The sequence below is a fragment of the Nyctereutes procyonoides genome, unplaced genomic scaffold (assembly GCF_905146905.1).
Source record: "Nyctereutes procyonoides isolate TBG_1078 unplaced genomic scaffold, NYPRO_anot_genome, whole genome shotgun sequence".
Classification (NCBI taxonomy): Eukaryota; Metazoa; Chordata; class Mammalia; order Carnivora; family Canidae; genus Nyctereutes; species Nyctereutes procyonoides.
Window position 1 is genome coordinate 34,532,186 of NW_026575044.1, and position 16,180 is coordinate 34,548,365.

At 39.4% G+C, this 16,180-nt stretch overlaps 1 protein-coding gene across 1 annotated transcript in view; it reads left to right on the forward strand.

Annotated features, from left to right (window-relative positions):
- The first annotated feature begins 13,072 nt into the window (after positions 1 to 13,072).
- Positions 13,073 to 16,180, forward strand: part of CHST9 (carbohydrate sulfotransferase 9) — a 233,559-nt gene continuing 230,451 nt past the window's right edge. Inside the window, exon 1 of the mRNA XM_055324387.1 lies at positions 13,073 to 13,206. The gene's annotated coding sequence lies outside the window, so the exon portion shown is untranslated. The remainder of the gene's footprint in view (positions 13,207 to 16,180) is intronic.

A 16,180-nucleotide genomic window follows, 5' to 3' on the forward strand; every position in this document is an offset into this window, starting at 1 on the left:
CCCCTGTTCAGTCTGCTTCTCCCTCTGCTCCTTGCCTCTCACTTGTGCTGTCTCTCAATCTCTCTCTCAAATAAATAAATAAAATTTTAAAAAAGAATTAAAACAATAATGAACTACTACTCCCAGGATATAATTATTTAAGACACAAACATTCATGGATAAGAGAAAAATGGGAGAAAAATAAATGTTTTTTTCTACTAACATATGGAAAAAATAAACATTGTTTGCCAGTGTTTTATGATAGTAAAAAACAGGAAAAATAATGTCATTAGACATTATTCACTGATTAAACCTATTTAGGGACCTATGAACACACCAAGATAGCCCAGAATAAGTTTGAGAGAGAGAATATGGGGCTGAAATAACCACCTACAAACATTTGAACATTAAAACTGACACAGAGCCATATATCATTCTATGGCAGCTACAATTGAAAGCGATAACAGGAATTTACAAAGGGTCATTTTAACTTAATCTTATCTAAAAGTCCTCAGTAGACCATCTATTCTCTTTGGGATTTGAAGAAGATTAATAACTTAATGAGTTAGATTCACTTGATCAAAAAAAATTTATGATCCTACTCAAATTTAAGTGGTTTTTAAAAGTCTTTACTGCTGTCATATCTTAAACATCTTTAAAAATTTTATTTCCCTAAATGCCTTCTTTCTACTAAAAAAATATTTTTAATGATCCTTTGTGCTTTTAGTAATTCTTTTTGGACATTTCTAAAATAAGAGCAATTTTTTTTCAAGTCACCAAGGTGATAGTGCAAAAACTTAGTAATTTAGTAAATGACATCCTTATGTCCTAAGGAAAAAAAAAGAAATAATAATACATTTCTCTGTGCTAAGCAGTTTTCACTGGCCAAAAGATAATGTAATGTCTTACTCCTAGTTCAACGCATACTGGAATGTCTAGAAAACAGATAAAGGAAAACATATTTAGGGGCTAAGGAAGATAAAGAACATTTGCAAGAATTTTAGATTTGTAAAAAAGAGCAATTCTGCAGAGGCATTACTGGAATACCATACCGACCACCAGGGGTTGTTGCAAATTATTATTTTTTTAATTATCAAGTTATACGATTGTATTCTTGCTTAAGACTAGCATCAGAAAGTGAATTTGCAAAGCATGTAGTAGAAATCTATTATCACTAAAGGTATATTATTTTTAAAAGGCAGTGAATGAATTCACAGGGCAAATATTTATTTTGGGCAAACCATATTGACAGGCCAGGTTCAAATCACTATAAAAACTGTAACATTAATCTTCCTATGAAATCTCTAACAATTGGTATTTCAGCAATAATAAAAATGCTTAACTGAAATTCTTGAAAGGTTATGACAAGTTTAAAGTTGTTCAACTTTGCATCGATAAGAAGAACTGTGTCTAATTTGAACTTCAGTTCTATATCAAGTGCAACCGGGGCTATGGACTGACAAGTTTCTCTTAGGTCTCTTCATGCTCCTCATTTCCCCCTACCCATGGCTCAGGCCTTCGTTCAGGCCATCCTCACCTCTCGCCAAATTGAAAGCAACAGCCCCTCACTCACCTAGTTTTGCACCTTTTCCCACACTGCAGCCAGCCTGAGCTTTCCAAAGTATTATTCCTTTACTTACATTCTGATTCTCACCATTGCTTTTGGAATAAAGTTCAGATTCCATAAAGCAACAGATGAGACTCCTGCTAACATTTGCGCCTTCATATTACCTTCTCACTGTATTATATGAGCTACTACTGAGCTACTGAGCTACTGAGCTACTACTGCCTGTTCTGCAAGCATGCCACGGTCTGTCTCACTCCAGGACCTCCTCAGCATGTTTTCTTATGACAAAAAAAAAAAAAAAAAAAGTCCCCCTTTTCTCATTCCTCCTCTTTCTTCCTCATCCCACTTTTCAAATGTGAATTTAGTTGGCACTTCTAGAACTTTCCTTGGTTCTCTCTATCATCCCTTCTGTCTCCTTCTAACATTTCTTACTAAAACAGAACTCCCACTCATTGCTTTCTTCCAGCAGATGTTCAGTTTTTTCTGACCTTGTACGCTCACCTTGTACCTTCACCGAAATGGTACCAGGAGCATGGTAGACACCCAATAAATATGATTAATGAGTGGGAAATATATGATGAAATAAATTAATCAGGGTGGGACTCTACTTTCTTATCTGTTAAATACTGTGATTGAACTGGAGATAGATCTATTCTTTCATAGATAGAGCCTGGCTTTATGACTTCTGTCTAGCTAGACAGGACTTGGGTAGAGTGGCATACTAAAATTGGGTCCATTGAGGAAAGTTTTATGAGCAGACTATTTACAAAGATGTGGGCAGTTTTTAAGAAAATAATCTGGGAATAGTGTAGAACCCCAGGGCCAGTGTGAGCAATTGAAAGGTTGCAGAGTTAGCACCTGCAGGCCTGGAGGGGAGCAGGTTCTAGGGCCCAGAACAGGTGGCAGGCTGTTGGGGGTGGGGTAGCTCCCAGGAGCCCTGACCTTTGGAAGAACATTTTAGTGCCCCCTAGCCAACCTGGAAGAGAGAGAGCCAAGGAAATAAACCTTTCCTCTTCTCCTTCCTCTTTGCTCTGTGAACTCCTGGGTCAGTATCCCATCAGCAGAACCTCACTGGAGGCCAGAGGACAAGAAGCCCTGCAGATAACATCTCATATGGGTCTGCGCTCTTACACAGAGCACAATGAGGAGGGTGACATTTGGATGTGGCGAGGCAAACAGGAAATACACACCACAATGATAAAATATACTGAGAGTTGGCAAATAGTAACAATTTTTTTTTAAACAATGCACCAGGACAGTGAACTGTTGTGTGGGCAAAATTCTGAGTAAATGAAGAGAAAAACCAGATGGGATCAAGTATTATAATTAGTGAGTTTCGACAACATTAAAATAATCTGATCTTCTAATGCAAAAGTTAAAATTACTTTGCCTCATATACTCCTTTTCTACCATGTTTGTAATCTTCTCATTCCCGATCTAAACACCATATGGTAATGCAATTCCATTGCCCTTCAAGTCACTTTCCTTGAAACCACTGCTACGTCCTTATATTCTAGAAAATTGCAAACGTTGCAATTACATTATGGGCATCACAAACTTTATAGTTTATTTATATAATAGAAGAAACTAGGGGTGTTAGATAGGGTAGACTAGGGGATTCTGTAAGTCTAGATTGCATGAAATTGTGAGGTCAAGACTGAGTGGGGCTCAATGAGTTTTGATTTGCATAAATATAAATTTAAATATCTTTTTTAATTTTTAGATTTTTTACTATCTGTTATGGACTAAATTGTGTCCCCCTTCTAAATTCATATGTTGAAGCCCTAACACTCAGGACCTCGGATGATGACTATATATGGAAATAAGGCCTTTAAAAGGTAATTAAATCAGGGTTGGCCCTCATCTGATATGATTGGTGTCCTTAAAAGAAGAGAAGCTTGAGGCACAGATAGTTCAGAAGGAAAACATACGGAGAAGCCATAGAGAGACATAGGGAGAAGATGGCCATTTTTAAGCCAAGGAGGGAGGCCTCAAAACTCAATATTACGAGCATCTTGATCTTGGACTTCTCGCTTTCAGACTTGTAAGAAAATAAATATCTGTTGTTTAAGCCACCTGGGCTGTGGTTCTTGGTTATGGCAACTCCAACCGACACACCCTCTATCATATCTCTTGCAATTTTAAGCCTATGAATTTCCTACATAACTCTAGGATATAATTTCTCCCATGAATTATGTCGCCTCTAAGGGTTTTGGACAGCCCAGGATTTTATAACATGATTAGAACAACAGCAAAATAGTGAAAAGAATCCCGAATACCAGGAACACAGCCAGCATTCTTTGGGCGATGAGCTAAGGCCTGCTGTTTCCTGTCATCAGAGAATCTGTGGGATCCACTTCATAGGCTGAAGTTCCAGCTGGGTACTTTTCTCTAACAAATAGTAAAACTAAGTAAGTCTCTGAGATAGCTTTTCTTTCAAGGTGTAAAATTCCAGGGAGGTCCGCAACACTGGCAATGCCAATCATAAAAACAGAAGAGATGTCGAGAAATCTTCCCTCTGGAGAACACTTTTGCCAAATGAAAGATTCATTCATAATCCTATGCAAAAACCTCTCCAGAATTGATTATAGGACAGATCCTGAATTGCATCATACACCTACAGGATGATTTATAATTTTCCTTAAAAGATGTAAGGTATAAACTTGCTATATCGTGTATGTGTGTTTGTGTGTGTAAAATGGACATAAGGGTCCTCATGATGTGATAAATAAAGCTAATTATCTCCACACACCTAGAAGCAGACCCAGATAGAGACCCCTCCTCAAGGAGAAATCATTCTATTTTAAGGGATGTTCCAATCCATGAAACAGTAATACAACTTCTATATTAATCCAAACTATTGTTTATTTACATTCACTATCGATAAATATAAATCTATGTTTAAAACCTTCAGTGGATTCTCACTGCACATAAAGAAAGTGTGACTATCCTTCCATGTGCCACAGCCCTCCATGAACTGGGCCCTCCTACTTCTTCAGCCTTGGTTCATGATGTTTCACCTGCCACAGTCCATTTGGCTTCCTTTCTATTCCCTAACTGCACCAAACTCTTTCATCTTAGGACTTTTACATATGCTGATCCTTCTGCCTGGAACACTCTTCCCTAGGTTTTTGGTTTTGTTTACTCCTTCTAATCTTTAAGGTCTCAGTTCAAATAGTATCTCTTTTCCTGAACCTCAGCACCCTCTTTCACCTATTAACTATCATATAATCCTAGTTGTTTCCTTCATGGAAACTTTCAACCTTTACTTAGTATGTCTGTTTATTTTGTATATGTATTTGGTGCCCTTTTCCTACCAGAGTGTAAACAGCATGGAAGCGGAGATCTCATTTTTCTTGTTTACATGCTGATCCCCAGAAGCAATTGTGGGCATGGGGAGGGTGCTTAATAAATATTTGGTAAATAAATGACCAAAAAATGTGATTTTCATATGTGCAATATGATATACTCCTGGATGCTGTCAATCTAGCCCATTGTCCTTAAAACATTTTTCATTAAAAAAAAAAAAAACTTGGAAGTTACAACTTAAATAGTGACCAAATAGAGTATTTGGTCTTTTTAATAGATCTTATTTTAAGTCTAATTTGATTCTGCCAATAAATAAATCATGCTTGCCTTCAGTGTGCCAGGCATTTGATGTGATTATGTTGTTTTCAGTTCTCTTTCCATTTCCCATAGTTCCCTGAGATTATGTAGCTCAGAATTGGGCAGAACAACTGGTAAGAATCTTTTTAGGATTAGCCTACCCTCAAAGGCTAATTTACAGATAAATTGGAGATAGCAATGCCAAATGTCCACACCACTAATTTTGTTGGTGTCATAGTTCAGTTTTCATTAACTTACATTCCTAGCAACAATTTATATGTATACAGTGGATAAAAGTCATAAATGATTATGCCACATCCTACTTGGGCCTCTATTTTACTTTCCTGCAGAGGAAGAAAGATACAGCAGGAAAGAGATGGTTTGAGGACAAACATTTTTGTCATGCAGGTCCAATTTAAACTTTAAAACAAATGTTTAAAAGAGGCCATTTTAATCTGGTAAAGTGGTAGACTACCTAAGGTAGGCAATGGTACCTATAAATATTTGCTAGTTCTTTCCATCAACAGATAAGCTTTCTAAATATTTCAGAATAATGGAAATAGCAAACGCTGAACTTTTCTTTTTCTTCCTATCTCAATGCTTTTTCATTGTTTGTAAAGATCATTTCCCTGCTATGCTTTGTTCATCCTAGAAGCTATAGTCATTCATGTGTTCACCACCTTTGGTAATTCATTATGGTTAAAAGTAATACCATAATATAGCATTTAAGGTGATAGATGATTCAAAAGCTTATTCTAAGGAGTGCCTGTTGAACATTCCATTTTTATGCTTTAATGCCTGGTATTCACCACATTTACAGTAGCCAAATTGGGACAAATATGTCTATGTTCCACTTTTTTTTTAAAGATTTTGTTTATTTATTCATGAGAGACACAGGGTTATTTATTCATGAGAGACACAGGGAGAGAGAGGCAGAGAAACAGGCAGAGGGAGAACCAGGCTCCATGCAGGGAGCCCAAAGTGGGACTCAATCCCGGGTCTCCAGGATCACGCCCTGGGCCTAAGGCACCACTAAACCGCTGAGCCACACAGGCTGCCCTATGTTCCACTTTTTCATCAAACTCAAACACATGTCACTTTTCTCTCCTATGAAAGTCTCCAGTAATCTTGACAACAGACACAGACAAACTCTTAAGCTGGGGAAGATCTAACCCACTTCTAACCCAAACATACAGACATTGTTCAAAAGACAATATACTGGTATTTACTCCTTTGTTTTCAGGGGTGGTTGAAAAAAAATAACAGGAGAGTTCTATACTTTCAGGACATTTGCATAATGTATAAGTGATTTAGTACTTCATGAAGTGTAGTCAAACGTGTCTGAAAAATGCAGATTGAACATTTCTGTGCAAATTCATTAAGTAGTCCCTCCAATCAAAATGAAAAATAAAACATAGAAGATGTATCAACTGATGTTGTGAAAGCTTCTAAAATAGTCATTCAACGTTGAGACATTACAGGAAATCAATAACTATACTACAGATTTACTCTATGCATGGAGGACATTTCAAAATAATATTGGTATTTTGAAATTAAGAATTAAAGTGCTCAGCACTGTGGCTAGAATGTAGAACACCAACCAAGAGAAGAGAGAGATGAAGCTCATAAGCAATCCCAAGGTAATGGCAATATCATATCATGGAGTTATTTTAAATATTTGTTAAAGATTTTATTTATTCATGAGAGACACAGAGAGAGGCAGAGACATAGGCAGAGGGAGAAGCAGGCTTCCCACAGGGAGCCTGATGCAGGATTCGATCCCAGGACCCCAAGCCACAACCTGAGCCAAAGGCAGACACTCAACCACTGAGCCACTCAGGTGCCCCTATTTCTAATATTTTAATAGTTAACTCATGAATGCTTAAATCTATGATTCCCCATGAACTTAACTATGATAACTTTTGGAGGGAGTTGTGTAAAGACCATTTCCCCCTTGAAAAGTTTGTTCTTGGATGGCAACATGTGTTCATATGTATTGAAGGATAGATTTTTAGCAAGAGATCATATTCAGAACTTGCTTACTTTTACCTTAATACCTAAGGTTCAAGTTGCTTTCACAATGGTAAACCAGAAATAATACCCTTTGCTCACTAACACAAGTCAGTCCTTCAAGTTTTAAATTCCATTATCATTACTTCTCACAAATACAAAAACAAGAAGGTAAATATCTATTAATTTCTTTCTGTTCCTCTTTTCTAAGAACTGGGAAAGAACTTTTTTAATTCCTTTCTTTTAATTAAAAGGAAAAAAAAAGACTTTTAAATAAGCCAAATAGGCAAATAGTGTTTAGAATAACTATGCATTACATAGATGCAAATAACTAAATGGATAATATGAATCTAATGATCCCTGAATTTGTTCTATTGTTGGCTATTTTGAGTATCAACTTCAGAAAGTAATATTTTTAATAACTTGCTGATATTATATACTAAATTTTATGAGGCTACCCAATGTAAGATTTCTTAAATTTTACACTAATTTTTCATCTTATAGATTAATTTTCAAAAATCATGATTTAAAAAAAATCCTCCTGTTAACAATACACAGTTTGAATGAACAGTCAACAAAAAGTCTTCAGAAAGGCTAGGACACTCACCAGGGTCTGTATCCCTCAGGGCTGAAATGATATTAGATTTGGTGAGGTGTACCATATATCACAAATACTCCCAGTGCTGGACAAGGAAATATTTCATTGTATGGGAGGGGTGGATTTGGAATTACTCTCTGTCCTCAAATGCCATATTTTATCTAGGATACATCATAGACATACTCTCCTGATTTCATCAAATCTCTTAAAAGCTTGCTTGCTTTTTCTTTCCCTTTGAAACACATTCACACACACACACACACACACACACACACACATACACCATTGAATAGAAATCATCTAAAGAGATTTTGATTTTTCCTTTTCTTTTCTGCCAGCAAATCTTCCCTTGTTTCCTGTAAGCTTAGCATTTCTAAATTTAATGATATGTGATTTGAATCCATTTTATTAATTTTTGTATCCAGGGCACCAACACGGAGTGCCCACAGTGACAAGACAGCCATGCCTGGTGAATTAATTAGTAAAATATTTCTCAAGGAAGGCTCCATGACTCATTCTTTCCTAGATCCTGTTGAAACGTACAGTATTGCAGGATGCTCATCAATTCAGACCATTGCAAATTATTTTTTTATTTTTACTTAGGGTCTTGAAGTCATCTGTCAATATCTTGACCACCCATATCAGAACCTGGACCCACTATAGAAAATAAAAAACGTATGTGTCCACATAAAATTTTAGAGAAAGATTTTTTCTTTTTCCTTTTTTGTAAATTGTTCATATAAAATTCTTGCTATTCCAAATACCTATAAAAGATCATCAAAGATGTAAAATATAATTTATTTATTCAGGCCCATTTGTATTTCCACATTTTATAAATTTCCAATTTAGGTTTTTCTATGTGTGAACCATGACATTATACAAATTTTCATAAAATTTCCTTGTTGGGACTTAAAAGTGACTATTTGGAAAGAGTTTGTCTCATGTTAGTTTTTAAAGGAAATTCAGGCTTGCTTATTTTAAGAAACAACATACATAACTTCCCTAGAGACTTTGGTTTTCCTAAAATAACTGCAAGCAGTTCTTATTCAATCAACCAATCGATACATATTTATTGACCTGCTCTATTTACTAAGACTATTAGGTGCTGACTATTCTAATTTATTTGACCTTGAATCATTGCTTTATTTGGGTAGCAGATATATAATAATAATGACAACACATCTTGTTTCATTTTTATTTATTTATAATTATCTTTTAGTTTCTCTGTTTGACCAACTTTTTTTTCCATATAAAGTTTTTCATTCTTCAGGGATCATAGTTCTTCCTCATTTACTATTAATCTCATGCTTTCTCCATGTATTTTTCCCTGTGCATTCCTTCCCCTGCCCCTGCTATTTTTCTGAATATTTAATTTGTGCTTTACTTATATATATCTGATCCTTGATATTTTTCTTAATTGTTAAGGAATAAATCTCTTCTCTAAAAAAAATGTTAAAGCTAGAGCTCACATGGGCAGCCCAGGGGGTTCAGTGATTTAGCGCCATCTTCGCCCCAGGGCCTGATCCTGGAGACCCAGGATGGAGTCCCATGTCCTTGGGCTCCCGGCATGGAGCCTGCTTCTCCCTCTGCCATATCTCTGCCTCTCTCTCTCTCTCTCTCTCTGTCTCTCTTGAATAAATAAATAAAATATATATTTAAAAAAAGATAGAGCTCACAGACCCAAATCCCTTTTCTTTTTTACCCCATTACCTAATAATGTTGGTCTCCTTCAAATTGCAGATTTTACTATACTGTAGCAGGAGGTGAATCATTATACTTCGAGACTCCTCCTCAACTGTAAAATTTTAAGGCTTTGACCTTTGCTCTATTTATTCCTGATATGAAAATAGAATGCTTTCTTCTTAAATTTCAGAGAGGAAGTTCGACTTCATACAATACCCACATTCTGCACCCTGTATATCAACTTCAGATAATCAGTACCACATTTCTCTAGTGGGCTCTCATTTTTGTTTTGAATTTTTTCTACTGAAAAAAAAAGTTTATTCCAGCCTTTTATTTTCTGATTAGATTTTACTTTGGATGTCACTATGCAGAAAAATTGATATGTGAAATGGAATAATGATCTGAATATTGATTGATCAAAATAAGTGCTCATGACCAGACATGGTGGAAGTTTTGAAGTTTTGAAGGGTCCTTAGGACCTGTCCAGTTCAATTACCTCAAATACTAACAATCTTCATAGATCTAAATCCCATTCACCAGCACTCTTCTTTTTCATCCCACTGGCCTGAGCTTTTTAAAAACAGTTTTAAACCTCTTTTTCCTTAAAATTTGTTTATTCCCCCCCCCCCCCAAGAAGTCTGTATCGAGTGTCTTCTATCATCTATTCCAAGAGTTCTACTATTCTTCCCTTCTGGCTTGGTGGGAAAGCTTATATTCCCTTGCTTGTGAATCAACATAAATCATGTTCTTTCATTTTTTTCTTGTTTTACTCCTGCTGTGCAGAATAAGAGCAAGAGAAGTTCCTATAGGTACTGGACTATCCTCTATTGACTCATGTAAAAGTATTTCTTTCCTAGTAAATATATCTCTGCTTTCCCTCAGCAAAATAGTCAGAGCCAAAAATAAGATGGTTTAGAGGTATCTGCAACCCTCATATGGCCTTGTACGTTGTGCTTAATGAACTTCTTCGGAAGTTTGATTTTGGCCATTCATTAAGGCCAGTCATCATTGAGAAGTGCATGATTAAAGAAAAGCACAAACTCAAAAATACTAAGAGCCATCCCATAATAGTGCTGTGCTCACACCTTAAGGTAGTTTTTTTGTACATACATACAGATACCAGAAAAATATAGTTCCTTACTTTCTTCCTACTCCTCTGCCCTTATTCCCGTTACACAGATCTTTCACGAGATATGAGCAACTTGCTGGGCTCATTCTTTGTACTATTAGTTATATTTTCAAAGTCAAGTTTGACTGTATTTCTTATGCTTAGTTCAATAGTATCTGCCCTGTGATGGTGAAGTCCTCCTTTCACAAAAGCACTCATGATTTGACGCAAGAACTCCTTTTATGACTATAATTGTTACTAACCTATACATTAAAGGATCAATGATCCAGAAGCTTCATACTTGCCTAGAAACAGTCAATAGTTAAACATTTTAAGGAATTCAGAAGACTAAACACAATTAATAGACTAGAGAATTTAGAAACATGCTGTGAATCAATGTTTCAGAAATAATTCACTATGTAAATATTACATTAGTTTAACTACAAAATTTTTAAAAAGCAGTATTTTCATTTAACCACGTAACTCCCAATCAAATGCCATGAGAAAATGTATCTTAATGCTGATGCTTGGTATATACTTTCCAGGTGACTCTTTGAACCTTTACTCATCAACCTGGGATATTAACAAAATTCAATATTCTTAGTCATTAATATTTTTAATGGCTTTGGACAGAGGATTAGGAGAAGACAATTCATACTTCTAAGTGTTTGATTTGGTATGATAGATGAGTGAAATAGATTCTAATCCAATAATGGACTGGCAATACCCAGCAGCACATCAATCAAGCAAATTCAATCAGAGGTTGACCTGACCATGCCCAGTTTCCCCCATTGGCTACAAAAACTTTAAGAATTTAGAAATAATAGAGTTGTAATGATATTCTTGCTCAAGTCCTTTATTTTGCAAATGAGAAGGCACAGGTCCCAAAAGCCATAGGACTTTCAGGAGCTAAGATGCAGAGTCCAGCTCTTTCTTCACTGCTCTATGTAGTGATCCAAGGTTTCATAGAACATGGAACGACACCCATAGGAACCAACTGACAGTGACTAAGTTAAACTGGTTAATTCATTCAACAAGCACTCCTCAGTTGCCTACCAAACACAGCTCAAGGACCCCACCTTGTTTCTTTAAAAGTCCAAATGCAGGGAAAGAGGTTCATTCTAGTGTCGAATAAAAACCTTCACCACATGGAGAACAGACATTATCTAAGCTAAATATTAATAACAACCCAGCAGACATATACATTAAATATAAGATTCTTCTTACAACAGCAACAATCAGGCTGTTCCAAAGTAACCGGAATTGGGCAAGCAACTCCTATCAATACAGTGTTTGGTCAAGGAACCGAAGTTCCCCACTATCTCATACGCTATTTCTAAGCCACCAGTAAGAATGAGACCTACTGAAAGTGCAGAAACTTAGTAACAGCTCGGTTGGAAAAATATATACATTTTAATGTGGTGGTGTGGGTTTAGCTACTTACAACTTTTAAAAACGTTTTACCTCAGTTGGTAAAAACTGCCTAAATCAATGCCCAATCAAGGTTTTTGTTCATTTTATTCGCTCTGGTTCAGTCAAATTTGTCGCTGGCATAATGTTTGGAACTAATTTTTAAATCTTTCAAAGTCACAGATTCAATCTTTTAAAATCTCCGTGACCCTTTCATTTTCTTCAACGATCAAAGAAAATGTATCCTAGTCTTGGTCTGCAAAAAACCCTCTGCAAGCTCCCAACTTCAGCTTGTTCGATGCTGAAATGCGTGGCCTGAGAGATCTCAGACGTCTGGAATTTTGTAAATGGTCCCTGGGCACTTTTTTCTTTTCTTTTCTTTTCTTTTCTTTTCTTTTCTTTTCTTTTCTTTTCTTTCTTTCTTTCTTTTTTTTTTTTTTTAGGAAGCCCTTGCCTTGCACAAACCTGCTCTTGAATTCACCCCAGGCACTTACACTTGTCTTGCACCCCTGACCTACCATCATCAATGGGCGCGTGTGCGCGTGTAATCTGCGAAGCAAAAGAAATTCTAAGACTTGGGCGTCGATGTTTGCGATAACCTGCTAACCTATTGACTTGTCCTTCGGCTGTTTCTAGAACACCTGGGAAAGACACCCGAGCCGGGGCGGGGGTGAAGAGGGGAAGGTGGATTAGGAAAGGGCGACGGTAATTACTTCCTGCACCGAGACCGGGTGGCTCTCGGGGCTCGGCCGGACCGCGGCCGGGAGGGCGGGCGAGGGGCGGGCGAGGGGCCGGCGGGGCACCGGCTGGAAAGTCGGGGGCAGAGAGCTCGGCGGGGCGGGCGGGGCGGGCGGGGGAGATAAAGGCGGGAGGCGGAGCCGCCGGGGCGGGCGGGGGCGCGGCGGGCGCGGAGCGCGAGCGGGAGCCGGAGCGGGCGCGGGCGCGGGGGCGGGGGCGGGGGCGGGGGCGGGGGCCGGAGCCGAGGCGGCGCGCCAGCCAGCGCGCGGGTGGGCGGACCGGCGGGCGGAGGGACCGCGAGGGCGAGGGCGCGGGCGCGGGCGCGGGCGAGGGCGAGGGCGAGCGGCGGGCTCCGCGCTGCCCCTGCTCCCGCGCCGCCCCTGCTCCCGCGCGCAGCCCCGGCTCCCGCGCACCCGACGGGCCGCGGCGGGGAGGAGTCCACCGAGTTGGCCCCGGAGCGCGGGCAAGTTTCCCGGGAAAGCGGGAGCAGCGGCGGCCGCTCGCCAGGTGAGCGCACGGGGCTGGGGGCCGGGGCACCCCCGGGAGAGGGGTCTGCGTGGGCGGGGAGGTGCAGCCTCACCTTTTCAGGTACTTCGCCTCTGTCCAAAGAGGGAGGCATCTTTCTTTTCCTTTTTTTTTTTTTTTTTTTTTTTACCCCTTCCCTCCCTCCCCCGTTTTTGAACCCACTTCCCTTCACTTTATTGGCTTGGAGGGGCGGCGTGTCCGGGAGGCGGAGGGGACCGGGCGCCTGAACTGAACCACCTGCGCGGGGTTCGCGGGCCCGGCGGGGCGCCCTGGCTCCAGGGGTCGGTGCCAGCCCCCCGACTTGGCGCCAGCGGGGGCTGGAAGGAGGACACCGCAAGGCCCGGCATTGAGTTTCTGATGCCGGTTTATCCGGTCCTCCGGCTGGTCTGGCCGAAAGACGAGCATCTCTGCAGCGGTGCCTCTTTGGCATCGGTCGCAAACTCCAGGACCTTGCTAAAAGCTCCTGCGAAGGCTGAGGACGATGGGGGTGGGGTGGGGGGGATTAGGAGACTGGGTGCCGGGGTGGATCGGGCCCCCTCAGAGGGGCTGGGCGGGGTGACGTGGGGAGAGGAGGGTCGAGGTGGCCTGGGGAGCGTAGGAACCGCGCGGTTGTTTCGTTGCTGCTGCTGTTACTTTGGCGCGGTTACCCGCTCCCTCTCCTGCCCGGTTTGAACGTCCTCATCAGCACGTTTCTGTTAGAGGGCTGAAAGGTGTTTGTTCCGTCTGAGGCCTGTCAGGAGTTATTTCCAACTAAGTTCACAGGTGCGAAGCCTGAGCCGCTGCACCTCCTCGCTCCCCTCCCTGCGGGTCCCCCCCCAACTTCCCTCCCACAGGGAAACTGTTCTGAATCCTTCCCAGGGTTATGAAAGGGAGGAGGGCCAGTACACAGTGTAGTTTGTGGTGTGCGTGACTTTCCCCTCACTATGGTATCAGAACCAAATCAAGACACTGGAGGTGTCTAATAGGACTCCCCTTCGGCAGTTTTTATAGTAATTAAGAGTATTATCTACAGTGTTTCTTTTTCTGTACTTTATCTCCAAACATTGCATTAATCCCTCTATATGCAGTTCTCTCTACTGTCACTGTGTCACTGGGTTTGAAAGACGAGAGCTTCTTTCGGACTCACATACACACACCAAAATACAGTGTGACAATATTCAATATTTGTCTGTCTTCCTGATTCAGTGGTCTGGCACCTGCCAATTCCAGGACAACATCATAACACCATATGCCTGCCTACAAAATTGAGGATAAGGAGAATGCTGCTGTTTTTCATGTGCAGGACAACCCTGGACTACCAGATTTTATTATTGTTTAAGGGGTTTTTAAGGGCTTCAGTCAAAGTGAATCAAATATACAGAACAAAATTACAATTCCACCCAATGCGTTCGAAAGGAATACAATTCCTGGACACTTATAGTTGACTGGTTATTGGAGAAAAATTAAAATCCTCTCATCACACAGAAAACATTTTGATTGAATATAGTCAATAAGAAATAGCACACATTGAATGCCCTGAGAAAACAAGAAGAATTTTTCTCGTGCCTCATTTGAGTTTTATCTCCTTTATTACAGTAGCATCCTCCAGAAAATGAGCACCTTGCAGATAGATGTTGGTATGTACTGACTAAACACCACATTTTTTAATACAGAGGCTTGGTGACAGTCCAAAAACATAAATGTTTTAAATCATTACCAACCATCTGTTCTCTCCCACTCACTTAAGGCGCAATCTTATTTTCACAGGTATCAAAACATACATCCACATTTCATACATTCCCATGAATATCCTGAAAGCTGCAGTGATATCTGATGTTGACCTAAGTTTGGCAACTGTTGTGTTTGGCTAGTTACACTATAAGCTCCTCTCCTTTTATTTTCAATGAAAGAAGAAATCAAAAAACTTTTAAAGCCTTTGGACAAAACTGATGTTATATACTCCAGTGAAATCTGATTGCTTTTTTTTCCCACCTTTTTGTTACCAAAGAGAAGCAGAAAAAAAACAAACAAACAAACAAACAAAAAAACAAAGAGAAGCTGAGAATTAGTACAGCTGCAGGCTCCTCCTGATGACATTCTTTCCCATTCTTCCTGGTCACAAGGGTAGCATTTGGTGCTCTAAAGCAGTGCATTAAACAGCCTCATGACTCCAGAAAATTAGCATGGTTCCAGAAGGATATAACCTCTTCCCATGAAGAATTTACAAAATGGGAGGCTAACTTAATATCCCAGACACCAAATTAAGTAGACCGAAGACATACACTTTCCCACACAGATGTTGGCTAGCAATATTACATAGAAAAAGAATAACATGTCTAAGTAGTAGTCTTTATATTTGTGTTTAGGAACTTGGATGAGTTTGTATGTAATCAGCGGATGGATTCATACCCTTCAGTTTGTTTATGTCATCATTAGAGCAATATTTTGGGTTTTGAATCTCCCCCTCAACCCCCCAATCCAAGAAAGCTTTCACATTTAGGGATGTTTGCTATAGCTACAACTGGAATGTTAGGACATTTTTCTCACCCAAAATTAAGTTGCATAATAAATATGTTGTTCCTGTAGTGGAAACAGAACCTGGGAAATTCTTTTTATTCAAACCTAGGTGTAATATTCCAAAAACACTTTCATACTGTTAAGGAAAAAGGTATTGGCAATCTTGACCATACTTTGCAAACAATTGATATGTACTAGAAGAATATCAAGAACCAAGGAAAGGTGAGGTTTCTGCCTTCTGACCTGCTACACTGCACTATACTGCTTTTGCCTTGGAAGTAAGTGTAAGATTCTCCTTACTTACTATCATGATAGCACTGAAGAGAATGAGCCCAAACTATAGACAATTTTGAAAGTTAAGTTGCCTTTAAAAATATGGTCTAATTTAAACCTTTGGAAATACATAAGAATGTGTTAGATCTTATTTTTCTGTTAGATCTTATTTTTCTGTATACTAAAA